General features: G+C 45.5%; 1 protein-coding gene across 11 annotated transcripts in view; it reads right to left on the bottom strand.

Moving 5' to 3' along the window:
- kiaa1217 (KIAA1217 ortholog) overlaps positions 1-24,727 on the bottom strand; it is a 604,059-nt gene that overhangs the window by 284,356 nt on the left and 294,976 nt on the right. The window contains exon 1 of one of the 11 annotated variants that reach the window (XM_033015708.1): positions 4,502-4,720. The exons of 9 other annotated variants lie outside the window; for them this stretch is intronic. The gene's annotated coding sequence lies outside the window, so the exon portion shown is untranslated. Of the gene's footprint in view, positions 1-3,843; positions 4,247-4,501; positions 4,721-24,727 lie in introns of those variants that run through there. One more of the 11 variants, XM_033015719.1, reaches the window with a different exon arrangement.

Raw genomic sequence — 24,727 nt, 5'->3', positions numbered from 1 at the left:
AGCCTGCCGGTGGGCTGGGAGGGGAGGTGAGGATTTGCGGAGTCAGTGGCCTCAGCCAGAGTGGCCGGAGTGAAGGTGAGGGGTGGTTTCGGCAGGCCCGGTCTAGAAGCAGCTGGGCATGAGATGAAGGACAAACACAGTAGGCCCAGCCTGTGAGTGGCCTGGGAGGTGGTAAGCATTGGCGCTGCTTGTTCCGGCGGCAATGGGGTTGCGGGTCAAATAATTCTTGCTTAAACTCATTTCATAAGTTCATAAGTGATAGGAGCAGAATTAGACCATTCATTCTACTCCGTCATTCAACCATGGCTGATCTATCTTTCCCTCCAAACCCCATTCTCCTGCCTTCTCCCCATAACCCCCGACACCCGTACTAATCAAGAATATATCTATCTCTGCCTTAAAAATATCCACTGTCGTGGCCCCCAGAACCTTCTATGGCAATGAATTCCACAGGTTTAACACTAAAGAAATTCCTCCTCATCTCCTTCCTAAAGGAAAATCCTTTAATTCTGAGGCTATGAAATCTGGTCCTAGACTCTTGTGGAAATATACGGTACGCAAAAATGCTGGAGAAACTCAGCTGGTGCAGCAGCATCTATGGAGCGAAGGAAATCAGACTGAAGGAGGGTTTCGGCCTGAAACGTTGCCTATTTCCTTTGCTCCATAGATGCTGCTGCACCTGCTGAGTTTCTCCAGTATTTTTGTGTACCTTCGATTTTCCAGCATCTGCAGTTTCTTCTTAAACTCTTGTGGAAACATCCTCTCTCCATCCATTCTATCCAGGCCTTTTACTCTTCGGTAGATTTCAAAGAGGCCCACCATCATCCTTCTAAACTCCAGTGAGTAGAGGCCCAGTGCCGTCAAATACTAATCATATGTTAACTCAATCTCATAAACCTCCTCTAGACTTTCTCCAGTGCCAGCACATCCTTTCTCAGATATGGGACCCAGCATTGCTAACATTACTCCAAAAGCACTGATCAGCGCCTTATAGAGCCTCAGCATTATATCCATGTTTTTGTATTCTAGTCCTTGAAATAAATGCTAGCATAATTGAGATTTGTTAACATTAATTATCTCATTCAAATTACAAAAATGTGCGATTCATATGATTTGATGCCACATTGCTAGGTTCGGTAGCTTTCCCTAAATTGGAGTTTTTGATCTAAAGAGGGTCTCGACCCGAAATGTCTCCAGAGATGCTGCCTGTCCCGCTGAGTTACTCTTTGGAGTCTTTGTGTCTATCTTTGGAGTTTATGATTGTTGCATGAAATCACAGGAACTGCTAAATAAGGAATCGCCATCCTGTCAACCGAATCAGGTGAATAATTACATCCTCAAATCACTCAGCGTCAGGTACAGAAAAAAGACACTGCTCTCTTCACCTTCACCAAATTAAAGATTAGCTTCCTTCCTGTGTCACAGACAAGTGTGTGGTTGGGAGGACAGGAATGCACCATGTTCCAGCTGTGCCTGCTAGAACCAAGGCAAGCTAGGAATAGATTGTTCCAAATGAAAGGCACAGGGGAAGGCAAATGTATAGCCCATTCAAATAATGTTTACACAAGGCCAATAGATAGGGTGAATGCACAGATTATTTTACCCAGTAAGGGAATTAAGAACCAGAGGACATATTTAATAGGAACTTGAGGGGCAACCTTTTTCACACAGAGGATGTTGGGTAAAAGGAAAGAACTGCCACATGAGGCTGTTAAGGCTTGTGTTATAACAACAATGTCCGAAAGGACATTTGGACAGGAATATGTACTGGACAGGTTTCGTCAGATATGGGTCAGATAGCGTAAATGGGGCAGCATGGACAATTTGGGCCGAGGGGTCTGTTTTCATGCTGTATATCTCTATGACACATATACTTTATCCCACTATTTAAACAGAGGCACACAAAAATGCTGGAGAAACTGAGCGGGTGCAGCAGCATCTATGGAGCGAAGGAGATAGGCAACGTTTCATGCCGAAACCCTTCTTCAGAGATTTGATATTCAAATTCAGTCAACAGAAGTGTATTGTTTAAACAAAGAATATCAACTCATCCAGTATAAAAAACACCAAACAACCTGAGTCTGAAGAAGGGTTTCGGCCCGAAACGTCGCCTATTTCCTTCGCTCCATAGATGCTGCTGCACCCGCTGAGTTTCCCCAGCAATTTTGTGTACCCCCAGTATAAACACCATCTTCATTTCTCAATGTCATTAACACTTCAATGTACTAAAGGGCCTGTCCCACTTAGGCGATTTTTTAGGCGACTGCCGGTGACTAGGCTTCTCGTCACACAATCGCCAGAGTGTCGCCTGTATAGTCGTGAGTAGTCTCCTCAGTTGCCCAAAGAGTTGTGGCATTTTTCTAGTCGCCGCTGGATTCTGAAATGTTCAAAACGTTTCGGCGACTGTCGGCGACCATCGTAGCTTGTCTTATCCTGACGTAGGTGATGTCGTAGGTTGTCACCAGGATGACGTAGGTTGCCGCCAGGTGATGAAGATTGTCAGCGGTGCTGGCTTCGGTGAATTCCACCGTCGTTGTCGCCGGCAGTCGCCTAAACAAAAATCGCCTGTGGGACAGGCCCATTAGTCCAGTTGCCGGTTTTTCAGCGACCCGCTACGCCTATGACAGTGCCAGCAGTCACCTAAAAAAATGGTCTAGTGGGACAGGCCCTTAACTTTCCATGCCAATATTCATGACGGTTCTATGCAGTTGGTGCTTGCATTACGGAAATAATTCTTGCATGTTCTCAAAAATGTCTCATTAGTTGGAATGCGGCGTATAGTTGGTATTTTTACATTAAAGCAGCTTCTAATTTCAATATCCACTAACAAAATGAATCAAGCTCTTATCTAATAAAAATCCAATTGCTTTGGTGTTATGAAGTGGGTGAAGGCACCTACTTCATAACAGGCGTACTGCCAGAGGGCAAGTTCTATTAATTCATAAGACCAGCTAATTCAGAACCAGACACTTGCAAATAATCTGCATTCTAGATAAATAAATACACATTGAAGTCTACACCTCCTGAGGCAGCTCAGCACATTCACCAATGACCTTCCATCCCACCAGAAACTATTTATTTATCTTCATGACCGCAGATATTTAAGCATGAAAACATAAGGAAAGGGGAAAAACTCCAGGATGTTCTGCTTGCCAGAAAACTCCACAAAACATTTTCTATCTCCATCCACCACAAGAAACAAGTCTGTCCCCAACCTAATTTAACTCAGTAAGAGTATTAAGGTGCAAGAGAATACTTTTCAACTTTATTCTTTATTTTATTAAATTAAATGATAAAACATGTATAGGGCAGGGGGAGGAGATAAGTTAATTGTGCTTCTTCCCATTTCATTTCAAACTCGTGTGGATTGAAGAGAATCAAATATTAAAGTCTAAAATAATGCATCAACATTTTGATATCATTAAAATTGCAAGTCTGGTGGGGAATTTCAACAAGTTTACTGCAAGAACTGAGTAAATAATTCACATTGCATTGTAGAAAAAAATCCTTTTTTTAAAGTAAATGTGTGGAAATTAGCAACAACTCACAGACTATAAGCTGTAGGGAATCATTTAGCAGTTTAATATGAAGTTTATCTGTGTAAGTGGAAACTGTGCTGGTTTGAAATACAAGCAGAGCTGCAGCTGTTGAGCTTGCCGTCCCTGAACACCCCTGTTCTGTGATCAAACCCGATAAGTTACAAAGAAACCTGTGCATTACTCCGACGATCACAAAAGATGGCACCACTCTGGATCTTTTTCCCAGTGCCAGACTTGAAAACAAAGTCAGAGGCAGTTGCCTCTATGAACTTTAACACTAAAAAAAAATGTACTTCTGACTTACCACTATCACTATCTGCCGTTAATCAAACTTGCACTTCAACCAAATCTAATTGAAGCTAAAATGCTTTTTAAAAAATGTGTCTTGAATCCAGGCACTCAGCTCAGGAAATCTGCATAGAGCTGATCAAATTTCCACTCCATGTTTGTACTCCACAGGTGTCTGCAAATCAACTTCAAAGTTTAGGCCCTTGGTCATCTGCCGTAAGATCCTAATTATTTCAACTTCTCCCTTTGCTTAGGATTCCAGCATCTCCCGTTTAAAAGCTTTGAACTAATAATTTTCACTAACTGGAAGAACAACACCGATGGCAGGATCGGGCTTCATCACTTGAGCGAGGTTGTTTGCTTGCAGCGAACATTGAGTGGCAGATAAAAAGCACAAGAAGGCAGGCAGCAGCTTTGTGCCTGTGGCTCTCCTTTACTACAAGAAGCCTCTTTTGCTGCCTGTTGTGTCACTTTGACATCAAATGTGTTGCATAGCTATAAATTCGCATGCTACCAAGAAGCACCTTCAAAAAAAGTGCAGGACAACAGCTTGCTATCAATTTGGTTAGACTGTGAACTCAGCGAACACAATGCAAATCAAGGTATCTCTGAAAAGGTCGCCAGAGCACTTTAGAACAAGCAACAAAAAGATCTGCTTCAACAGCTCACTGTACCTGTAAATCCTCTGTGTCATTGGGAGCAGTGTAATGATTTTGTCCGTCTTCAAACTCTTCAGAACGCTTCCACTTCGACTTCAAGGTAATCCAAATATGGGCAGAGGTTTCACCTCCTTTGTGCACCGAGTGAATTAGCTACTTTGGCAACATGATAACCAACTATTTGCATAACCCTCCCAGCCTGCAGGCCTTTCCCGCAGACACATGTGAATTGAGTTGCAACAACATGCACTTTCAACTGTGACATCAGCCGAATCCATGGTTACCAGCACTCCTCCACATACCTGTGTGCATGCCAAAGCCTTACCTGTCAGACCTGCCTCGCCACTTAAAACGACAACCCTAGCTGCACTTTTTTTCCATTGTTATTTCTCTTCCCTTCGCTGTTCCAATAAAGTTCCACGTGAGCGCAATGAACAGCGCCTTGGCTTTGAATAAAACTTTCCAAACTCAGCATGAAGCTCAATGAATTTAAACCCATTACACCTTTTCAACAGCAAACATTGATTCTGCTCTCCTCCAGTCATATATATTTCCTGTGTCATTTCCTGTTACTAACTTCTTTTGTCTTGTACCCTCATCCCTTTGTCACAAAAGCTCACTTTATCACATATCTTCTGTGTTATTCTCCTCTCTATCCTCACTTGCTTAAAGCCCGCTGCATCGAGAGTGTGGAGTGATTGTAATATGTGATTGTAGACAGGGCTGCCAACTCTCACGCATTTGACGTGAGACTCACGCATTTGACGAAATTCTCACACTTTTACGCTGATGACAGAAGTTCTCATGCTCAATTTAAAAAAATATATATAAATAAATAAATAGTCACGCTCCTCCACACTCACCAATGAGAATAGTTTTCTGTCGGCAGGGTTTCCCGTAAAGAACGAGCAATTTCATTGGCTTAATCGCCAGGAGCGGACCAGGTGAGTGGGGGCGTCGGTTCCGCCTCTCGAGCCGCGCGGATGAATCTCGGGCTAACGCTCCGCTCCGATGCCCGACCCCCAGGTCACTGACCCTCACCTCCCCCGGACCCCAGCTGGACACAGAGCACCAGGGCCGGCCCGCATTCCTGGGGGGGGGGGAGGGAAATGCTCCCCGGACATCGCCAAGTCTCCGCTCACTCCGGGTGTTGTCGCAGCTTCACGGACACACACTCTCACACGCAACCTAACACACACCCTTACACACACACACCGGCACACACAAGGTTTAAAGGGATATGCGGATAAATGGGACTAGTTTAGATGGGGCATCTTGATCTGCATGGACAAGTTGGGATGTAGGGCCTGTTTCCATGCTGTAAGACTATGACACACTGTAAAAAGGGTGCAATTGCTCTGGAGAGGATCCAGGGGTGATTTATAAACATACCGGTAAGTGCAAGGCGACGGGCCTCTGCATCTATATCAACAATGACTGGTGCACCAACCACACTGCAGTAGAGAGCTACTGTTCCCCAGACCTGGAATACCTAGTGATTAAATGTAGGCCGTTTTACCTACCTCGGGAGTTTACTGTGGTTATCATCATGGCCGTATACATCCCACCACAGGCTAACGCCAACCTAGCACTAGCACAGCTGCACTCGTCCATCAGTAAGCAGCAGGATGCTCACCCCGACGGTGCCTTCATTGTTGCAGGGGACTTTAATCAGGTCGACCTACGAGCTGCACTCCGCAAATTCCACCAGCATGTGCAGTGCCCTACCAGGGGCTCAAACACACTGGATAAAGTGTACACCAACATCAAGGACGCATACAGAGCTCTCCCCTGCCCATCCCTGGGACAATCCGATCACCACTCACTGTTTCTACTGCCTGCATACAAACCCCTCATCCGCAAGACCAAACCTGCAATAAGGACGGTCAAAAAATGGCCCGAGGACGCCACCCTACAACTCCAGGACTGCTTTGATCGCACCGACTGGGACCTGTTTGCACAACTTGGACTTGGAGGAGTACACATCCACTGTGCTCTCCGACATCAACTGCTGTGTGGAGACTGTCACAGTGGACAAGAAAATAAAGATGTTCCCAAACCGGAAACCCTGGATGAACAAGTAGGTTCAGAATCTGCTAAAGGCACGCAACAACGCCTTTAAATCCAGGGACACTTCTGCTTACAGTGCGGCCAGGTCGAACCTGAACAAAGGCATAAAAAAGGCCAAAGACATCCACAGGCAAAGGGTAGAAGACCACTTCAATACTGCGGACACCAGAAGCATGTGGCAGGGTGTCAGGGACATCACTGACTACAAGAGCAGCCCCGCCTGCCCCCACGGTGATATCACACTGGCCAACGAACTAAACATCTTCTTTGCCCGCTTCGAAACTGGCAACACCACCAGGAGAGGAATATCCCCGGCCATGGCGGAGGGACAGGCCTTAACACTGAGCACTCAGGAGGTACAGTGCGCCCTGCGTAGGATCAATCCACGCAAGGCTGCAGGCCCGGATTGAGTCCAGGGAAGGGTATTAAAGGACTGTGCTGTACAGCTGGCGGAGGTATTCATGAAGATTTTTAGCCTTTCTCTATCTCTGGCAACGGTCCCCAAGTGCCTGAAAACAGCCACCATAGTGCCGGTGCCGAAAAAGTCCAAAGTCACCAACCTGAATGACTACCGCCCGGTTGCCCTAACTCCAATCCCAATGAAGTGCTTTGAAAAGCTGGTCCTCTCCCATATCAAATCCAGCATCCCTGCCTCACTGGACTCTCATCAATTTGCATACAGGGCAAATAGATCCACAGAGGATGCCATCTCTCTGGCTCTTCACACTGTCCTGACTCACCTGGACAGACAGGGCACGTACGTGAGGATGCTCTTCATAGACTATAGCTCTGCATTCAATACGGTCATCCCCACCAAGCTCACCACCAAACTCCACCAGCTAGGCCTCAGCTCGTCGATATGCGACTGGATCCTGAACTTTCTGACGGAGCGACCGCAGGCAGTGAGACTGGGCCCGCACCTATCCTCCACTATCACCCTGAGCACCGGCACACCACAGGGCTGTGTACTAAGCCCCATGCTCTACTCCCTCTTCACTCACGACTGTGTTCCTGCATTCGACACCAACACCATCGTGAAGTTTGCAGACGACACAACGGTGATCGGGCTGATCACCAACGGTGATGAAACAAAATACAGAGCGGAGGTGCAGAACCTGGCGGACTGGTGCTCACCTAACAACTTGTCACTAAACACCTCCAAGACCAAGGAGCTGATTATCGACTTCAGGAGGACACATAATGGGGAATACGCCCCAATCTCCATCTACGGGGACAGTGTGGAGAGAGTGTCCAGCTTTAAGTTTCTGGGCACTCACATTTCAGAGGACCTCACATGGTCCACCAACACAGCAACGACTGTTCTTCCTGAGGACATTAAAAAAGACTGGTCTGCCCAACAGCTGCTGACAACCTTCTACCACTGCACCACAGAGAGCATACTAACGTATGGCATCTCTGTGTGGTATCTCAGCTGCACGGAGGCAGAGAGGAGAGCTCTTCAGCGTGTCGTCCACAGAGCGCAGAGGATTATTGGGACGCAGTTACCAGCCTTGGAGGGCATCTACCACACATGGTGCCTCAGGAAGGCCGTCAGCATCCACAAAGACTCCTCACGCCCTTGTAATGGACTGTTCGAACTACTTCCCTCCGGCAGACGTTACAAGGCCTTCTACGCCCGCACCTCCAGACTCAGGAACAGCTTCATCCCCAGAGCTATAGCTGCTCTGAACCGGCCCTGCTGAGTGCCCCCCACCCCCATGAACTGTCTCCCTCGGATGGTCACGTCGCACATCGACCCGGCACAGACACAATTACACTTTAGACTGTTTTGACTGTTTCACTGTTTTACTGTTCTTGTTATAAATCATGTTTCTCGGGGTATCTAAATCTAAATTGTATTAGTTGTTTAAGTTATGACATCAGATGGAAGCTGCATACCAAATCTCGTTGCACATATGTGCAATGACAATAAAATATATTATTATTATTATTATTATAATTATATTGGCAGGGCTGGAAATTTTTTTTCTCTTTGAAGAAAGATTTGATAACTGGGATTGTATTCTCTGCAGCAACGGAGGTGAAAAAAAGACTTAATTGAGGTGACTAATATTATGAGAATAGGACCTGGTTCGCTTAACAACGAGTGTAGGAAGAAACTGGTGGTTTAAACTGAAGATAGACACTAAAAGCTAGAAAAACTCAGCAGGACAGGCAGCATCTCTGGAGAGAAAGAATAGGTGATGTTTTGGGTCGAGACCTCCAGACTGAAGAGGTTGAAAACCAGCCATAAAACACAATGACTGGAGTTGTGTGTTATCCAACTAAGGGCAGAAATCAGAATCATGAGTTCACCATTATTGACGTGACACCATAATAAATATATTACTGGAAAAAAAAAATATGGGGTGGCACGATGGCGCAGTGGTAGAGCTGCTGCCTTGTAGCATCACAGACCCAGATTTGATCCTGACTACGGGTGCTGACTGTACAGTATTTGTACATTCTCCTTATGACCACATGGTTTTCTCTGGATATTGCGGTTTCTCCCACATCCGAAAGAAGTGCAGGTTTGTAGGTTAATTAGCTTCTGTAAATTATCCCTGGAGTGTAGGATAGAACTGGTGTATGGTAGATTGCTGGTCAGTGTGGACTTGGTGGGCCGAAGGGCCTGTTTCCATATATATGTTTCACATACATATCATAATTTCATTGAACCATATACGGTTGAATACGTGGCATTATTTTCGTCTTGTTTCAATAGTCAAAGGGTGAGGTTGATTGATTTATTTGTGCAGAACAGTGATGGATCTGACTCCACTTGCCTTGTTTCTATGTTTTTGTTTCTATATATATGCATAACAGCATGAATTATAATCTGATTTCCATATATGAATATACTAAGGTCATTCATGTGCTGCACCTGTTGATCAGAGCCTGGCTCTACTGCGGAATGTGATTAGGAATGTAATTTAGCCTAACCTTATTCATACCTAATCCAATTTGAAGCATAAATGTTGCATTCAAGTGTAAGTTAAAAGACTCGCTACAGTATGCACCAGATTGCACAATTTCAAGCTGAAAAATGCAAAAGCTCCCTATCGTGTGAGGGGGGACACCCCCCTCACACCCCCCCCATCGGTTGCTGCACTCTCTCACAATTTCTCACTATCAACTCTCACCCAATGTTGGGAGCCCTGTTGTAGATCTGCTTCTGTTGTTAGTAGTTTGCACACAAACAGTCGCCTGGGTTGGGGGCCATCTTAGAAACTGTACTGCCTGGCCCGCTGAGTATTTTCTGTGGTTTTAATTTCATATTGGATTTCCAGCATCATAAACAATATTGCTTTTGTATATTCTTTAATAAAAACAATCTGGATGGCCCATCTCTCTCTTTCTCTCTCCAACTGCATGTTTATTTTAAAGCAAAATTAATTTGCCATTTCCATCAAGTAGGCACTGACAATTGTTCTTTAGCATCAGTTTTTTTTTAAAAACAATGGTTCTTGTTATATCTGTCAGCAGATGGAGCCGTTTGATGGTCTGAACTATTTTTTTTGTTTGCTATTGAAATAGTCCCAGGTTAAATGGAGTCACGAGCAGTCACGTCAATCCCCAGGTTTCCTGTTAATGGCAGCTCAACCTTGTGTGAACTTGACATTATAATTGCATTGTAACTCTATTCAACATCACTGGGAGAGTCCAGCTGAACCAGGGGAATTAAATCCTGTTGGAAGAATGTGAAGTGGAATCCGAAACATCGCCTACAGTGCCCTCCATAATATTTGGGACAAAGACCCATCATTTATTCATTTGCCTCTGTATTCCACAATTTGAGATTTGTAATAGAAAAAATCATGTGGTTAAAGTGCACATTGTCAGATTTTAATAAAGGCCATTTTTATACATTTTGATTTCACCATGTAGAAATTACATCAGTGTTTATCCTCTTTCAACATCCCTCGCCGGGGACCCCTGGAGGGGAGCTTCGACCGCCGGCCCTGCGGTCTGCTGTGCTACTGGCTGCGGCGCGGCGGGAACTTTAAATCTTCGACCGCCGGCCTGCGGCCTACACCAACCTGAAGCCGTGGTCTCCGGTGGGGGAGGCACCGTTTCAGGACTTACCTTGACTTTCACTCATCTGGACGCCCGCAGTGGCGGCTGCGGAGGGTTGGGGTCCCGACCACGGGGGGAAATGGAGCAGGACTGGACAAATTTAGTGCCTTCCACCACAGTGATGAATGCTGTGGTGGATGTTTGTGTTACATTTTTATTGTGTTTTTGTGTGTTCTTTTTCATTGTACCGCTGCTGACAAATTCATTTCACTTGCACTTCATGTGCCAGTGACGAATAAAACTGATTGTATTGATTGTATTGTACAGTAAGATGCTGCAGATGGTAGCCAGTGCCATCTTCTTCACTGCCGTGTGCTGGGGCAGCAGGCGAAGGCCGCGGACACCAATAAAATTAACAAGGCTGGCTCCATCCTGGGAGTGGAGTTGGATTCACTGGAGATGGTCTTGGAGGGGAGGATGCTCCTCAAACTGTGGAGCATCTTGGACAATACAGCTCACCCCCTCCATGACACACTGGCAGCCTGAGGAATATCGTCAGGAACAGGCTGGTTCCACCAAGATGCAGCACAGAACGTCACAGGAGATCCTTTTTCTGTGGCTATCAAACTGTACAACAACTCCCCCCCCCCCTTTTTCTGTGGCTATCAAACTGTACAACAACTCCCCCCCCCCCCCCCCTTATATGTCCTGTATTGCAAATTTTCCAAAAAGTTGCAGGGTCCTAACCCAAAACATCCCACTGCCTCCACAGATGCTGCCTGTCCTACAGTGTTCCTCTTTTGGTTTTTTTAAATCAGTGATTGAAAGTTGCAACAACAACAAAACAGCAATACAATGCTGTTTTTCACAATGCAGTCAAACATATTTTAATTCATTTTTTCAGGTCTTAAATGCCATCCAGCCATCCAACAGTCAGAGGAGTTTTAAATTCTCAAGTTGTAAAAAATGAAAAGATTTGAGTAAGGCAATTCCATATTTTCTTCAGCCCATTCTCATTCTGTTGCTAAGCAACTCATACTGCATGAATTAATTCTCCAACACATTAGACTCCAAGTGCTCCAGCATTATTAGTCTAAATTGAAGTTGGCCTAAAATACTGTCAGGAATTAATTCTTGAATCTGGAAGTGAAGGCTGCATGGGAGTTTTACTTCCACCAATCTGCCTCCAAATTCACTATTTCAAGTCATTCTAAAGATAGTTTCCAGTAAATAGAAGCTTAAAAGCTAGTAAACCTATACATTCATCAGATCAAACTCCATATTATAAATGCATTACTTATTGTAATGGAGGGAACTCTGAGTTCAGTATTAGCAGCATGACACACTGAGTTTTGCCCCAGGAAAACGTTCACAGATAAGTAGAAACACAGATATTTTAAGCATTGTCCAAGGTATGGCATATGAATGGAGATTAAGTTCCTCTATTCTCTTTTCCATTTTAGGGATTTGTACAATCTTGCATTTATGCATTAAGAATGCCATTCAGTCAAATGTAACATTTTTTGGGCAAAACTGTGACTAAAATGTGTAAGAATAAAAATCATGAATTAATAATTATGTTTACAAGACATTAAAACTGTTGTGTTTCTAACTTTTGTTTACAAAATTCAATTGACTGCATTTCTTCTTAAAACATATACATATTTATTTTCCTACCTTACATTTACAAAGATTGACTGCAGCAATCTATTCCTCAGGGATGGCAAATGAACCAAGTGATAGTTCAAAATGGGACTTCAGTTAAAACTAGCTAGAACTTCCCAACTCAAATAGAAACTCCCCGCAAGGCTCTGAATTAATTAATGTTTTGGGAGTTGTAGTCGTGGTATTTTAATGATTACACCAGCCTGATCACGCTCCAATAACCCCAGTAGCAGTAGTTATGGTGCCTATTGTAAGGCCTTTTGCTTTGTTTTTTCTCCCTTAGCACACCCACACACACAAAAAGTCTCCACCAACTACAGATTACTTTCTGCAATGATATGTATAGAATTACTGACTGACATTGCCAAACTCTCCACAGATGCTACCAAGCCTCCTGAGCACTTCCATCATTTATAGTACGACAAACATTAAAGAGGACTGTCAAAGATCGGTTGCAGATATGGGTGGAGAAATGGCAGATGGAGTTTAATCCAAGCAAATGTGAGGTATTGCACTTTGGATGACAATAGTAAGGAGGAGGTATACAGTTAATGTCAGGACCCTCAACAGCATTGCTGCTCATAGGGATCTTGGGATCAAAACACAGCTCCCTGATATTTGCAACATAAGCAGGTAAATTGGTTAAGGAGATGCATACTATGCTTGCCTTCATTGGTCGGCGGACTGAGTATAAGTGTCAGGAAGTCATGTTGCAGTTTCCTGAACTTTACGTAAACCTCATTTGGACTACTGTTTCTGGTACTGGTTGTCCCATTACAGAAAGAATGTGGAGGCTTTGGTGAGAATGCAGAAGAGGTTTACCAGGATGCTGCCTGGATTAAATGGTTAAAGCTACCAGGAGAGGTTGGATAAACTTTGGGGGGGTTTTGGGACCATTAGCAGCTAAAACCTAATAGAAGTTTATAAAATTAGCTGATGCATAGATAGGGTAGACAGTCAGAACATTTTTTCCCAGGGTAGAAATGTCAAATACTAGAGGGATAGCTTTAAGATCAGAGAAGGAGAGTTGATTTTGTATAGAATGGTAGCTGCCTGGAACACATTGCCAGGGGTGATGGTGGAAGCAGATATGGTAGTAGTGTTCAGGAGGCGTTAAGATCCACACGTGTGAACCATGAGTGAAAGTGTCTGTTCCTGTGCTGCATTGTTCTCTGTTCTACGTCTGTTGGTTTTCAGCAACTACAGTACTTTGTTTTATGTTATTAACTTATCTGAGCCAACCATTTTCTATTTCTTGAGTGCAGGAAATGCGACTCTGTAAAATCTTTACAGAAAACATCATCTCAGGTGGAACTTGTCAGCTAATAAACATATATTTATTTCATCTGCAAAGGATGAACGCAAGTTTAAAAAAAAGACCTCCTAAAAATACTCCTAAACTCCTTTAAGTATAGGGTGGAAGAGGGAGAGAGTGCTTCAGTTAACATATGCAATCCAGATGACATCTGGAGATTAAATGGGGCACAACTTAATATGAGTTTGCGGGAAATAGAAGAGGAAATAACAGGGGTAATGGCCATAATCTTTCAATGCTTTTTGGATGTAAGTTGGTGCTAAAAGGTCTCAACTCGGTCGCTCCCTCTTCTCTACCTCGAGCCTAATGAGAGAGGGAAGAAGTTTGAAAACACACTCCTCCAGATTCAGGGACAGTTCCTTCTCAGCTGTTATCAGGCAACTCAACTGCCCTCTCACCAGCTTCAGAGTCAAGAACGGAACTCACTATCAAAACATGGAGGGGACGGGGGACACAATTGTTGGGCGGACACGCGCGCGTGCACACACTCACACACACGCGCGAGGCTTTGGAGGCTGAATCCAGCGCTAAAAACGGCGATTTTAAAATCGGGATCACAAAAACTTGGGGGGGGATGTCCCCCACCTCTCAAAACATGGGGGGGACGGGTCCCCTCTGCCCCCCCCCCCCGGGTTTTCCGCCCCTGTTGAGAGTAGTCCTGACCTCCCATCTATCTCATTGGAGACCTTCGAACCATCTTTAATCGGACTCCACTGAACTTTATCTTGCACAAAACATTATAACTTTGATCCTGTATCAGTACACCCTGTACGACTAGTTTGTAATCATTAATGTCACTGACTGGATTGCACATAACAAAAAGCTTTTCACTGTACCTCCGTACATGTGACAATATGGCGGAGGAGGAGATGACCTGGGGGGACGGGTAGACAGGACAGCTATTGCCGCAGAGGGCGGGCGGGGGAGAGGGGTGAGCGATGAGGGAGAGAGAGAGACGGGACCAGGGCCTCCACTGATCCCGTCCCCGCGGCCGCAGCTGGTGGTGGGAGAGACAATAGACAAGTTACTGTGAGGAGGGGAGAGAGGAGTTTGTGAGTGAGGCGGGACAGGCCACCGCTGGTGGGGCAGGAAGGGGCGTCGTTATCCCGGCCGTGGCATTGACTGACAGAAGAGACCAACTGCGTGGCGCTGACTGAAGGAATCTGAGCAGCGCGTTTTTTAAAGATTTTTAAACCTCGATAACTTTTACAATATACCACCGATCGGAACGAAACTTGCGGCACTCGCCGCACCGGAGAACAGTGAGTAACCTGCCTAACAATCATAACGCTATCACGTACTGTTTTTGCGCAAATAGAAAAACCCCACAAACCAGATCAGAGTTTTAGATATGTATAGATGGGCTGTGGCAAGGACAAAGATGGGTGATATTACAGAGGCAACATCGTTTGGCTTCCCGATGGAGGGGATTTGTGGAAGAAATGGAAGGGAATAAAGTCTAGTTCAACCTGATGGGCATTTTAAGGTGAATTTCAGAAGTAAGATGCATGCCATCAAGGAAGACTAATCAAATAGTTTAAATGTCTCCACTCATTGGAATCTATACTAGCACAGTTTGAGTGAGGTCAATTATCTCAGCCACATCATCTTCCGAAGATAGTCACAAGAGGTCAGAACCGGTGATGGACTGGGCAGTGTTCACAACATTTTACAGTCTTCTTCACTCCTGGGCATTCAAGTTGCCGAACCAGGCCATGATGCAACTAGTCAATATGCTCTCCACTGTACACCTGTAGAAGTTCAAGAGAATCCTCTCTGACATACCGAATCTCCATAATCTTCTCAGGCAGTAGAGGCGTTGATGTGCTTTATTTATAATTGCCTCAGTGTGCTGGTTCCAGGAAAGATCTTTGGAAATATGCACGGCCAGGAATTTAAAGATTTTGACTAGCTCCACCATTGTCCCGTGGATATAAACAGGACTGTGGGTCTTCATCCTTCCTCTTCCAAAGTCCAGAATCAGTTCTAAGGGTTTCGGCCCGAAACGTTGCCTATTTCCTTCGCTCCATATATGCTGCTGCATCCGCTGAGTTTCTCCAGCATTTTTGTGTACCTTCCAGAATCAGTTCATTGGTTTTACTGATATTGAGAGTCAGGTTGTTGTGCTGGCAACATTAGGTCAATCGGTCGATCTCACTTGTAAACCAGCATCTGCAATTCCTTCCTACACAAATCATCTTCACCTGTTTTAATAACGACGTCCCATCTGCCATTGGATCAGAAGTGGGAACATTCACTCGTGGTTCCAAGAATCACATCTATTCATCACTTCCGATAATGACCCTGGCTTCCTTCTTATAATCTGTATGGTCCCATGGGTGGAAGGTGGGGCTTCCAACCTGAACTCCAGCCTTCTCCTCAGCTAAGCATTAGCCTGGGCACACTGTGCTGCACCAGCAGATAGCAGTCTTCATTAGATTTCCCAGCTGCTCAGTGAGGAATTGTCCCCAAACAAGCTTGAGCCAGTACTGATCTGGGAGATCAGTGGGAACAAAGAACTGTGCAAAGAATGTTAAAAGTTAATTCCCCTCACATATGACTTAATTCGGTTGGTATATATGTATTCCACTATTTTCAATAATGTGCACATACTTCTATGTTCTTTTTTAAATATTTTACCAACTTAAAAAAAATCTATCCTTTTATTTTTCAACAGACCCAAGTATGTTAGTGAGTCAGAGGCCTTGCTCTGTACTGGACTCTCTGATCAGCTGGGCGTTGACCTTCCAGTTTCACCTCTTAGTGGAACCCATCCCTCCCATAATGGGAGAAATTACAAGAAAGAGCATGTGTTTGAGCTCGATAACCAGTGAACTTGGACAGCAAACAAATCAGTGCACGATTTATCCCAATGAACTGAATTCCCCATGCAATGAGGCTTGGAGAACATTTAAGTTTAGACTAATTAATAGCAAGCAACTATACCAGTCTAGAAGCAAAAAAAAAACCTCTTGCATCCCTTGGCTTTTGACATGATTGTTATTACAAGGTCCCCAACTGTCAACATTCTCAGAATCACTAATGGTGGGAAATTAACTGAGGGGCTCGAACAATTCTGAGGTTAAATATGTTTTGCACGAGTGACCCAACTGCTGACTGGTCAAAGCTTTTCTCCAATGACTGAAATTTCTCAGCATGCAGAAAGGAAAATCAGCCCACATTCACCACACTGGCTCGATCTGATGAAGGTCCAGGCGATGGGCTACTCTCCATCTTGCCTGGATAGATACACTTCTAAAAACCTGTGGAAAACCTCAGGACATCTTCATGGAAAAGCAACCAGGATAACTGGAAGCCAATCTATCACCCTGAGTATTTACTCCCTCCATGACCAGCGCACCTCAGCTGCAGCATTTACTATCTGCAAAACACAATGTACCAAGGCTTCTGCAAACACACCTCCCAAACCAGCAATCATGACTGAGTCCAAGGACAAAGACAAAATACAATCCCCCCCCCAGCCCCATCTGCTATCCGCAAAGACCGCTACCTCCACAACTCCCTTGTCAATTCTTCCCTTCCCTCCCGTACCACCCCCTCCCCGGGCACTTTCCCTTGCAACCGCAAGAGATGCTACACTTGTCGTTTCACCTCCCCCCTCGACTCCATTCAAGGACCCAAGCAGTCGTTCCAAGTGCGACAGAGGTTCACCTGCATCTCCTCCAACCTAATCTATTGCATCCGCTGCTCTAGATGTCAGCTGATCCACATCGGTGAGACCAAGCGTAGGCTTGGAGATCATTTCGCCGAACACCTCCGCTCAGTCCGCATTAACCAACCTGACCTCCCGGTGGCTCAGCACTTCAACTACCCCTCCCATTCCGTATCCGACCTCTCTGTCCTGGGCCTCCTCCACGGCCAGAGTGAGCCAGAAATTGGAGGAACAGCACCTCATATTCTGCTTGGGGAGTCTGCATCCTGGTGGCATGAACATTGAATTCTCCCAATTCTGTTAGCCCTTGTTGTCTCCTCCCCTTCCTAGCTCTCCCTCAGCCCTTGGGCTCCTCCTCCTCCTTTTTCCTTTCTTCTACCCCCTCCCCCCCCCCCCCCACCCTCCATCAGTCTGAAGAAGGGTTTTGGCCTGAAACGTAGCCTATTTCCTTCGCTCCATAGATGCTGCTGCACCCGCTGAGTTTCTCCAGCTTTTTTGTGTACCTTCGATTTTCCAGCATCTGCAGTTCGATCTTAAACCACTGGGAAACATCTGCCTTTGCGTTCAGCTCCGAGTTACACACCTTCTTTGTCTATTCTTCCATCTTGCTACGGTGTAATTCCTAGAAACATCTACCCATTCTGGGAGTACCATGAAAATCATGGACTGCAGTGGCTCACCATTTTAACGACCATAAGGGCAATTAGGAATGGCAATATATTCCAGATTAATAAATAGTACACAGATAAACTACTCCTTAATTAAACATTGTAAATTAGTCTGAAGAAGAGTTTCAACCAGAAGCATCACCCATTCCTCTCCAGAGATGCTGCCTGTCCCGCTGAGTTACTCCAGCACTTTGTGTCTATCTTCGGTTTAAACCAGCATCTGCAGATCCTTCCTACACATTGTAAATTAACGAATGGACTAAACCATGATGAGATATTTGATCAGAGGTGTGAGTATTCAGCCACATGCATGTGAAATGTGAACGTTGGGACCTATTAATGGATTTTGGCTTCGAAAACGCACTAAAAATAGGCATTAATTACCCTAGCCTTTGATGAGATCCTTTCTGTCATGGGGTCTCGGCTTGCATGGCTGAGTTGTGTTCTCTTCAAAACACCACCAACTGACCCCAAGCAGGGCTGTCCATCAGATATGCAATTGTTTTACTCTCTGATTTTTCACAGCCAATTGATTCTTCAACAAACTCTTCTATGGACTGACAGCCTGGAGCACAGCCTCAGCTTTCCCCTCCGAGTACCGTGATCTGGATTAAGATATCACTGAAGGGTGCCAAATATTTTTGCAACCCCACAGAGAGGAGTGGAAAATTGTATTGCAAGTCTGATCGGCAGCTGCCCCAGAGGTGGTTTTACATTGGCCTGTTTAATTAGATTATACAAGTTTGATGCTTGAGAGCCAGTGGCCCAGCATTCATGCTGCAATCTCATTACTAGCTTCTTTAGCAGTTTTTGAGAATGTTAATAATGGTTTTGAAGATTCTCTAATGCCTGGATATAGGTCATACATGTTTTAGTCCTTATCATCTACTGCATTGATGAGCATATGCAAGAGCGGAACTCGCTATCAAAACATGGAGGGGACCGGGGGACACAATTTTAAGGCGGCCGCGCGCGCATGCGCACACTCACGCACAACGCGCGAGGCTTCGGAGGCTCAATCCAGCGCTAAATGCAGCTCAACTCTGCCTGTCTCACCAGGTTAACTACAGCCCTGCCTGGACTGACGGGACACCAGCGCTGCTTCTCCGCACTGGCCATATTTCCCGCAAGCCCAGGAAGGCTGAAGGCTCACCTGGCGGGACAGGCAGAGTTGAGCTGGGTTTCGCGCTGTTTCTCTGCACTGGCTGTGGGCCTGGGGGCACCGCTCGCTTCTGACACTGCCGACCAAAGATCCTATAGCGGAGGATCTTTGCTGCCGACCTCTCTGGCCACCACTGGGGGGGGGGGGACAGGACAGCGCCGGAGTGCCGGCCGGGATCGATCCTGGCTGCGGATGAAGTGCAGGTCCAAAGATTATAGAGCCTCTAGGATCTTTGCGCAGGTCTGTGCCATGTTTCCCTCCTCCAATCACCGCGCTTTATCCTCAGTCCCCCCCCCCCCCCACTCCTCCCTCCTCCAATCATCGCGCTGAATCATGTCCCGCCCCCATTGCCTGCTGATCGACGTCTCTCTCGTCCAATCAGCGCCCTCGGTCATCAGTCCCACCCCCACTGTCTCGCGGAATGCGGAGATTTCACCGGATGTGTCCCCTCCCCCCCCCCCCCGTTTTCAGCCCCTGAGCATATGGAAGCTAAGGAGCAGGAAGTTAAAGCAACAGGATTGAACCCACCATCTCTGGTGGTCTGCCCAGGTGGACAAGCCGGCACAGTGAGCTGGATTCCGTCCATCAATCTGGGCTAGAGATATATGAGGCTGCAGATGCTGGAATCTGCCGCAAATAAACTACTGGAGGAACTCAGCGGGTCGTGCAGCATCAGTGGAGGCAAATGGCAGGTTGAAGAACATCATTTCATATTTCGCTTGGATAGTCTGCATCACAATGGAATGAACACTGAAATGTCCAGTTACCTACATGCACTGTGATCCGTTCTCACTCTTACTAGTTCACCTAGGCTCCCTCTACATCGGTTCACTTATTCATTTTCAATTCTCTTGCACATTGCTATAACCAGGTGCCATCCGCCGATCGGACACACACTGAAACCACCTGGGTTTCTTTTCCTTTGTCTACACTTCCTATCTCCACCCTCATCTGTGCAACTGTGTATCGCCCCTCCCATACCTGGTTCCACGTCACTTGCCAGCCTCTAGCACCAACTGGGGAAGTCCAGGACAAGGGGTCACAGCTTAAGGATAAGGGGGAAATCCTTTAAAACCGAGATGAGAAAAACATTTTTCACACAGAGAGTGGTGAATCTCTGGAACTCCCTGCCACAGAGGGTAGTCGAGGCCAGTTCATTGGCTATATTTAAGAGGGAGTTAGATGTGGCCCTTGTGGCTAAAGGGATCAGGGGGTATGGAGAGAAGGTAGGGATGGGATACTGAGTTGGATGATCAGCCATGATCATATTGAATGGCGGTGCAGGCTCGAAGGGCCGAATGGCCTACTCATGCACCTAATTTCTATGTTTCTATGTTTCTAACTCGCCCCTCCCTGTCTCCCACCTGCCTCCATCTGCACCTCATCACTCATTTCACCTGGTTCCACCTAGTGTTTGCCAGCCTTTCTTTCACTGCTCCTTTTCAAGACTTTTATACTGGTTTAAGTATCTCCGCATTTTAAATCCTGATGCAGGGCCTTGACCAGAAATGTCGCCCAACCTTTTGCTGCTTGGCCCACGAGTTCTTCCAAAAGTTTTTTTTTTACTTGGACTAAACCGAGAAATAAGTCCTCACAGCTCAAGCCTTCTGAGGGCCGCTGATTCATTTTACAACATTTGTGTTGGAATTTCACAATTGCACATAAAATGCAACTACTTTTGTTTGAAGTAAGTTGCAAAGGCAATAAAAGCCTGCTCCCAACATACGTGTGTTTTTCAGGTACATATCTGAAAATAGTTTCTCTTCAGATTTTGTTCCATGTTAATTAATCTGCAGCTCCCATTTGTGCCTTGTGTTTTTTTATGTATGTTTACTTGGCAGTTTAACAAGGATCAGACATCCAGTGACTGGGGAAGAAATCCTGTCAAAATCTAGAGCTTCTGAGGTCAAGCAAAGAAAATGGAAAAAAGGTGAGTGTTTGACAAATACCTTGTGAAACATGATGCAGAAATCATGCACTTGTTAGTAATAACCGTGCTTGTGAAATGTTGGCTTCAGATTTGGTTGTTGGAAGGCACTCTGTTGGCCAGTTTTTTGTTAGCTGTCAGCATTCACCATAATTACAGGGTTAGTCTGACCAAAGATCCTATAGGGTCTATAAGATCTTTGAGTCTGACTGCCTAACTATACTTGCATGCAGGCAGGTGGGACTAAGGGAAAATAATTGTTCGGCACGGACTTGTAGGGCCGAGATGGCCTGTTTCCGTGCTGTAATTGTTATATGGTTATATGGTTAATTATACTTGGAGATTTACAATTTTATGTGTTGATACACTGCTTATCCACAGGTGATGCTGCTATAGTAGTCTCCAATGAATGCAGCAATGAGCTTAGAATAATAAAGACTGAATTAGCATTATGGAATAGTCAAAGACCACAGAATAGCTTAAATCAAAACTAAGGATGCTTTGATTCAAGGGCTGATAAGTATTAAATATTCTGAATAATCTCATGAAATATTATTTTATAATTGTAGAGTCTCATTCCCACAGATTGAGATACAAGTAAAAAGCAAACAAGTGAGCCAAGCAGCACGTGGGTGGGGGGGGGAATAAATTGTCTACGTTTTGGGTCAAGACCCTGCATCAGGACTGAGAGTGGAGAGGGACGATCACCAGTAAAACGAGGAGAGGGAAAGGGATGAGACAGGGGCTAGAGGACGATAGGTGGACCAAGGAGAAGTAACAAGTGATGGGCAGAGGGAGCCAGATAGGAGAGGAGGAGGGTGGAAATGGGAAACATAGATAGGTAATTGATAAACAAGTAACCTTGTTAATAGGTACACAAAAATGGTGGAGAAACTCAGCGGGTGCAGCAGCATCTATGGAGCGAAGGAAATAGGCAACGTTTCGGGCCGAAACGTTGCCTATTTCCTTCGCTCCATAGATGCTGCTGCACCCGCTGAGTTTCTCCAGCATTTTTGTGTACCTTCAATTTTCCAGCATCTGCAGTTCCTTCTTAAATAACCTTGTTAATACTTTTGTTTCTCAAATCTCATTTCCTTAACTCCATTTCTATTCCTCTACCTTTATTTTCTCTGCATTGTGTTATCTCGACTTTTTGATCTGACTTTGATCGGGCTCAGTGAGGTTTCTCCTCTGCCATTGTTCCCATTCTGCTCTGACACCTCGGATCATCTGCCAAGGTCACCATGCTAGTGAGGAGACATGGATAGAGGACATTCTCCCTTTCAATTCTGCCAGGAATCTGCGGGGTGCAGCCAAAGAGGTGAACTTCAGTCAACACAATACAGGGCATTGATGTTCTCAAGCAATTTTCTTATTTACTAATTACAACACCGATTGAGCCTATGCCAGCTCCCTACAAGGCAATGCCATCAGTTCCATGCCCCCTGCTCCCTGTACCTATGTTCTGCCACTTACCTACACTTGGATAATTTACAATGCACAATTATTCTCCCGGTGCATCTTTGCGTTGTGGGGAGAGGGGGGTGGGAGGAAATGAAGCACCCAACATATTCCACATGGACATGGGGATAATGTGTATTCAAGGTCAAGCTCGAACCAGGGTTCCTGAAGCTGTGAGGTTCTTCATCTGCACCACCATGTGGAAATCCTCAAATCTTGACTTTTGGGATGTTGACCCAGAAAGTCTTCTTGTGCAGGAGAACATATCACGTTCTGGGCCAATTCTACCTTTTGCAGTTAACTTCAACTAACAATTCATGCCATCATGTTATATCAGCCTGATGTCCAGGAATTCAAAAACAAATCCAGTTCACTGTTCCCCACCCATGGGTTTATTCTTTCCAGACTTCAAACATTTATCCAATTATTCCGAGTGTCCATCACAAATTACAAAAACTTATCCAGGTCAAAGTATAAACTGATTTCTGCAGTCATGAAATGCCAAATGCTTCAAAGAAGAATGAACAGATTGTTCCAAAAAGAGGTTTGTTTACAAGGATGTAATTACTGGAGAGCCATTTGGACGTTCTACAGCTGGTGTACTATTAGTTCTGAATATCTTGGAAATAAATTTGCTCTCTAAACTGCAGTCTCTTCCCCCCATTTTCTCCCTATCAGAAGATAGTGGAATATGGGTAGAGTAAGGGGTTTGCCTTACAGAACCATGGCTGACGTTACCCCGGTATTCCTTAAAAAGTGGTGAATACTGCCCAGCCTATCAGGTGCACTGACCTCCGCACCACCAAAGGGATCTACAGGAGACGCTGCCTCAAAAACGCAGCCAGCATCATACCACCCTGGCCAGGCTCTCATTTCACTCCTGTTAACGGGAAGAGGCCAATTCTGGAGTATGGTGTACAATTTGGGTCGCCTAATTATAGGAAGTGTGGATGGTTTATGCATGCAACCTATAATGTAGCTACCTCAATACCACTAACCACGCCCAGTCATCTCAGTATAACTGTGATATCTTCCCCTTGCTCCTCCCTTGGTTCCAGTACGCCTGAAGATTAGATGCAGTCAGTACTGGGATGTGTTTGACATGCGCCTTTAATAAAGACTCAGTAAAGTTACAGTGTGTCAGACTTAACTCCTTTACATGGTGTCAGTAAGTTAAACGCACGCCTCCTGTTTATCGGGTTTTATTTGCTCCTAGTTTTACTAGTGTTTAATTCCCTATTTACTATGGCATTCTCGTGCCGCAAGCCCTCTCCCCTTGTCTTTGACGCTGACATTGCGGAGCGATGGGCTACTTTCGTGTTGGACTACAAACACTTCATCAACATCGTGCACCGAAATGACCCTGATGCGGTCAAAGCCTCACTCCTGCTGAACCATGCCGGTCCCGATGCTGTGAAACGACCAGGATGACAACGACCAGGTCGTCGAGCCGGCGGAATCTGCCAACGACCCGGTATGTCTCTTACGCAAGTTTGCGGAGATTTGTGACTTGCCCTCCAACCGTATATTGGAGCGGGCTAGATTCTTTACAAGGAAACAGCAGCCTGATGAACCTGTTGAATGTTTTATCGCTGACCTGCGCTACCTTGCTCAGCGGTGCCGTTTCGAGACCATGCGTGATCAGCTCACCAGAGATATTTTGGTCACCGGCATGCTAGATCAGAAGCTACGAGCAGAGCTGCTGCGAAGACCGGATTTCACCCTGACTGAGGCTATGCATGCATGCCGTATAGCTGAGGTGGTTGCCCTGCTACATGGGCAGAGGGGATCTGACACTCGGGCTATCTGACTGGTGTTGCCATGCCCCGTCGCAAACAAGACAACGTTCGCCCTGCACCGCGGCTGACTTATGCCGCTCGGGTCCCGCTTGTCAAGAAGTTCCCCAACTGCAATTATATCCACTCTATGCCGTCGCAGTGCCCAGCATTTGGTAAAGCTTGTAATTTCTGTAAGAAGATGAACCATTTCTCAGCTGCCTGTCGCTCCCGTGGGAACGTTCCTCCAGCTCCCAGACAAGTTTTAAACAACCTTCAACAAGTTGATAACGAATTCGGTTCCCAGTCTTCTGTCGACACTGCCCTCGACTCTGAGCCCAGTATTTCCATGGGAGATGCCAGTGTTTATTCTCTCCTTCATAATCAATCTCGCCTCCCCGATCCTTCTGTGCTTGTCACTGTCAACAACAATTCCTTCACTGCTAAGCTGGACACGGGGGCGAAAGTGAATGTTATGTCAACATCCCTGTTCAGGAAGATAAGAAAT

Source organism: Amblyraja radiata, chromosome 2, assembly GCF_010909765.2.
Source record: "Amblyraja radiata isolate CabotCenter1 chromosome 2, sAmbRad1.1.pri, whole genome shotgun sequence".
NCBI lineage: Eukaryota > Metazoa > Chordata > Chondrichthyes > Rajiformes > Rajidae > Amblyraja > Amblyraja radiata.
The sequence above is the reverse complement of the archived record's forward strand: the minus strand, read 5'-3'. Positions and strand labels throughout refer to the sequence as shown.